Raw genomic sequence first — 5,655 nt, 5'->3', positions numbered from 1 at the left:
TATTTGAGCCAAATATCTTAGAGCCCTCCTTTTCTCCAATAATTCATTTTAAACCATTAGCATATGGGGAGTTCCCATTGTGGTGCAGCAGAAATGACTGATTAGTATCCATGAGGATGTGAGTTCAATCACTGGCCTCACTCATTGGGTCAGGGACCTGGCATCACTGTGAGTTGTGGTGTAGTTTGCAGATGCAGCTTGGGTCCCATGTTTCTGTGGCTGTAGCATAGGCCAGCAGCTGTAGCTCCAATTAGACCCCTAGCCTTGGAACCTCCATATGCCACAGGTGCACCCCCCCAAAAAAGGCAGTAAGTAAATAAATTGTTAGCATATGCTGCTGTCACTATCTTCAAAATACAATCAATTCTCATTATTCACAGTAGTTGTGTCCTACAAAGTCACTGAAAATATCAAATTAGTAAATACTAAATAATTGATTCTAGGGGAAATATAAGATTATGTTTGTGTGTGCATTTGGTTGCATTTTTACCAACCGATCAAGACATAACTTTGTTTCATGTGTGTTTCATTTTAAATACACTTCTTTAATATATATTGTTAATTCATTAACACTGAACTCATGGCCAGCAGCCCTATATCTCATGCCTGAACAAACTTAACACATGTATTTTCTCCAAGGCACATTGTATCCTTCCTGTGCTTAGGAACGCTAGAGACCATATGGGCCCTATGCTTGAGATCAATTTGAACCAAAAAAAATCACCAACAAAGAATAAAAAGAAAATGTAATATGTGTGGCTCTAAATATACCATGAGAAGTACATTTGTTCATAGTATGAGAACTGAAAAAAGAGGCAGAATATCTTCTTGTTGGAATTCAGCTGGGAATAAACACACACGGCAACTCAAATTTTTGGCCACTAAAAATACATGAGCGTGAATGGCCACAAAAGAAAGCACTGAGCAGTGATTTTGAGGTTACAAATTTTAGTGAGAAGGAAAAATTGCAATCAGAGCCTGTAAATAATGAAGATTTATTGTATACCCTGAATCTGAATATTTCTCATCACCATTATCATTACCATCCCTGTCTAAACCACCATAATTACTTCATTCTCACTAGACTCCTAACTTTCCATCCAGCATCTATCCTTTCCCCAAACTAATATCCATAAGACTTTTAAAACTCAAATCAAGATCATGTTGCCCCTCTGCCCAAATCCCAGTTCCTGTTAATCTTTTTTGAAATGAAGTATTAAGGTTCTGACCATTGCTACCCAAGGTGCTGAATTATTTGACCTCTTTTAACTTTAGAGATCTTCTATCATTCCCCTCCCTTCCTCCACTACATTCTGGACAAGCATACTCCCACCTCAGGTCATTTGCACCTTTTATTTTTTCTTATAAATCTCTTTTTATAACTGGCATTCTCACATCCTTCAGATATGTGTTCAAGCATCTCCATATCAGAAATATGATTACTGGCCTTCCATAGCTCCTATACATAAGAGCACCCCTATTGCTTTCTATCCCCTTTACCTGATATAATTTTCTTGCTACCTGACATATTACATATTTTTTATTCTTATTCTCCTCTCTTAATGATATATTCTCAACATGTAGAAAATTTGGTATAAGTGCACAGTAAATACTCATCAAAGGAATGAAGACTTGCTGACTTTCTTATGTGGAAGACCTTAATGAGTTCCATGGTGATCTGCCCCTCGCCTGGGACTGGTGCTCTATAATGCTGCTAATTTTCTACCCTAGACCCTGAATATTAGGAAGCCCATTTCTCTGGTAGGTGTCCCTTCATCCTTCAAGCCATACTTCTTAGATGGAATCAAAGACTGTCTTTCTTATAAATTGGGTTCATATCTTGTCCCCATAGAATGCGTCATGATCCTGCTGTTAGGGAGATTTTTTTAATTTTATTGAAATATAGTTGATTTACAATAACGTTATCATTTCTGCTGCACAACGGTGATTTAGTTTTATATATATATATAAAATATATACACACACACACATCAACTCTCTTTTTTGTCTTTTGTCATTTTAGGGCCGCTCCCACAGCATATGAAGGTTCCCAGGCTAGGGGTCTAATCAGAGCTATTGCTGCCAGCCTACACCAGAGCCACAGCAATGCCAGCTCTGAGCTGTGTCAGTGACCCCTCACCACAGCTCATAGCAATGCCAGATCTTCAACCCACTGAGTGAAGCCAGGGATTGAATAAACAACCCCATGATTCCTAGTCAGATTTGTTTCTGCTGAGCCACAATGGGAACTCCTACACATCCACTCTTTTTCAGATTCTTTTCCCATATAGATTATCACATAATATTGGTTAGAGTTTTCTATTCTATATAGTATGCCCCCATTGGCCAGCCATCACATAGACCACAGTGTGCATGTGCCAATCCCAAGCCACAATCCATCCTTCCCCAAAACCTGGCCCTTTTTATAACCATAAATTTGTTTTCAAATCTAGGAGTCTATTTCTGTTCTGCAAATAAGTTGATCTGTATCCTTTTTTTTTTTTTTAGATTCTTCATATAAGTTATGCTAAATGATGTTTTTCTTTCTGTCTGACTTGCTGCACTTAGTACGATAATCTCAAGTTCATTTTTTTTCATTTTTATGGCTGAGTAATATTCCATTGTATATATGCACCACATCTTAATGCATTCCTGTGTCAGTCAATATTTAGGTAAATTATATGTCTTGGCTATTGTAAATAGTGTTGCTATGAATATTGGGGCACATGTATCATTTAAAATTAGACTTTACTCTGAATAATGCTTAAGAGTGCGATTGCTTGTAAACTGGTACAGCCACTATGGAGAACAGTTTGGAGATACCTTAGAAATCTATACATAGAACTTCCATATGACACCACAATCCCACTTTTGGGCATATATCTTGACAAAACTCTACTTAAAAGAGACACAGACACCCGCATGTTCATTGCAGCACTATTCATAATAGCCAGGACATGGAAAAAAACCAAATGTCCATCAACAGATGATTGAATTAGGAAGATGTGGTATATATACACAAGGGAATACTACTCAGCCATAAAAAAGAATGACATAATGCCATTTGCAGCAACATGGATGGAACTAGAGAGTGCAGCAACATGGATGGAACTAGAGACTCTCATATTGAGTGAAATGAGTCAGAAAGACAAAGACAAATACCATATGATATCACTTATAACTGGAATCTAATATCCAGCACAAATGAACATCTCCACAGAAAAGAAAATCATGGACTTGGAGAATAGACTTGTGGCTGCCTGATAGGAGAGGGAGGGAGTGGGAGGGATTGGGAGCTTGGGCTTATCAGATACAACTTAGAATAGATTTACAAGGAGATCCTGCTGAGTAGTATTGAGAACTATGTCTAGATACTCCTATTGCAACAGAACGAAGGATGGAGAAAAAAAAATGTACACATGTAAGAGTAACTTGATCCACACGCTGTACAGAAGGGAAAAAAATAAATTAATAATAATAATAAAGAGTGGGATTGCTGGATCATGTGATAGTTATATTTTTAGTTTGTTGAGGTATCTCCATACTGCTTTCCATAGTGGTTGTACAAATTTACATTACCACCAACACTGTAGGAGAGTTCCCTTTTCTCCACAACCTCTCCAGCACTTATTGTTTGTAGACATTTTGATAATTGACATTCTGACTGGCGTGAAGTAGTACTTCATTGAAGTTTTGATTTGCATTTCCCTAATAATTAGTGAAGTTGAGCATTTTTTAATGTGCCTGTTTGCCATCTGTATGTGTGTGTATTTATTTCTAGGCTTTTCGTCCTATTCCACTGATCTATATTTCTGTTTTGTGCCAGTATAATACTGTTTTGATAATTAGATTTGTAGTATAGTCTGAAGCTGGAGTGTGATTCCTCCAGCTCCATTTTTCCTTCTAAGTATTGCTTTGGCTATTTGAGCATTTTGTGTCTCCATGAAAAGTTTTAAAATTTTCGTTCTACTTCTGTGATGAATGCCTTTGGTAATTTGATAAGAATTGCATTGAATCTCTAGGTTACCAGGGGTAGAATAGTCATTTTGACAAAACTGATTCTTCCAATCCAAGAGCATGATGTATCTTTCTATCTGTGTCATCTTCAATTTCTTTCAACAGTTTCTTATACTTTTCAGAGAACAAGTGTTTTGCTACTTTAGGTAGGTTTATTCCTAGGTATTTTATTAATTTGTGGTGATAATTAAATGGCATTATTTATTTAATTTATCTTTCTTATATTTCATTATTAACGTGGAGAAATATGAAGGATTTCTGTGTATTAATTTAGTAACATGAAAATCCACCACATTAATTGATGAGCTCTAGTGGTATTCTGATAGCACATTTAGAATTTTCTGTGTATAGTACCATGTCATATGCAAGTGACAGTTTTACTTCTTTCCAATTTGATTTACTTTTATTTCTTTTCTTCTCTGATTGCAGTGGCTAGGATTTCCAAGGCTCTGGTGAATCAAAATGGTGAGAGTGACCATCATTGTCCTATTCCTGATCTTAGGAAAAATTTTTCCACTTTTCACCATTGAGAATGATGTTAGCTGTGAGTTTGTCATAAATGTCCTATATTATGTTGAGGTAGATTTCTTATATGCCCATTGTTTTCTGGAGGGTTTTTATCAGAAATGGGTGTTGTACTAGCTTCAGCAGCATATATACTAAAATTGGAACAATACAGAGGGCCCTACATAAGGATGAAATGAAAATTAGTAAAGCATTCCATATTTTTACAAAGACTACATAAAGGTGAAAAATCACCCACTGACAAATATTATATCAAAACTAGCAAGCATAATAAGAGGAGAAGACAAATGCAGAACATTGACAGTACACCTGAAAATAAGAGAACAGCAGCCCAAAATAATTCCATACACATAGAGAAGGTTATATCCAAACCTAATGGAAACCACAAAACTAAGAACTATAATGGACATACAAATAAGAAAGAAAAAGCAAACAAACACTACCTAAAGTTAACATCTCATGAGAGAAGAGAACTAAAGGGAGAATAAGAAAAAAGAGACCCAAAGTAACAATCCAGAACAATTAAGAAGATGGCAAAAAATACATATTATCCACAATTACACTGAATGAAAATGGATTAAAAGCTCCAACCAAAAGACACAGACACAGTGAATTGATATAAAAACAATGGTCCATATACATACTGTTTACAAGAGACCCACCTCAGTCCTAAGGACACATGCAGACTAAAAATGAGGGCTTGGAAGAAGATATTAAATGCAAATGGGAAGCAAAGAAAATTGGAAGTAACAATATGCATTTCAGACAAAATAGACTTTAAAATAAAGTCACAAAAGTAAAAGAAGGACCCTATATAATGAATGAAGGATCAATCCAATGAGAAGCTATAGCAATTGTAAATGTACATGCACCTACCATAGGAGCAACTCATTATAAAAGGCAAATGCTAACAACCATAAAAGGAAAAACTGACAATTGTACAATATTACTTGGAGATTTTAAAACATCATGTACAGTTACGGAAATTTTTATCAGAAAGAAAATCAACAAGGAAACTCAGGCCTTAAATGACACCCTAGAGCAGGTAGATTTAACTGATATTTATAGAACATTCCATCACAAAACATCAAATATACGTTTTTCTCAAAAGCA

General features: G+C 35.8%; 1 pseudogene; it reads left to right on the top strand.

The window, feature by feature from the left end:
* The first annotated feature begins 4,652 nt into the window (after positions 1-4,652).
* Positions 4,653-4,747, top strand: LOC146403804 (U6 spliceosomal RNA; annotated as a pseudogene).
* The last annotated feature ends 908 nt before the right edge of the window (positions 4,748-5,655 follow it).

This window comes from Sus scrofa, chromosome 4, assembly GCF_054392235.1.
Source record: "Sus scrofa isolate SSC_HxYL_T2T_F1_AM1 chromosome 4, Sscrofa_HxYL_maternal_Yorkshire_Landrace_v2.0, whole genome shotgun sequence".
Taxonomy (NCBI): Eukaryota; Metazoa; Chordata; class Mammalia; order Artiodactyla; family Suidae; genus Sus; species Sus scrofa.
Note: the sequence above shows the minus strand (reverse complement) of the source record. Positions and strands in the feature narration are given on the sequence as shown.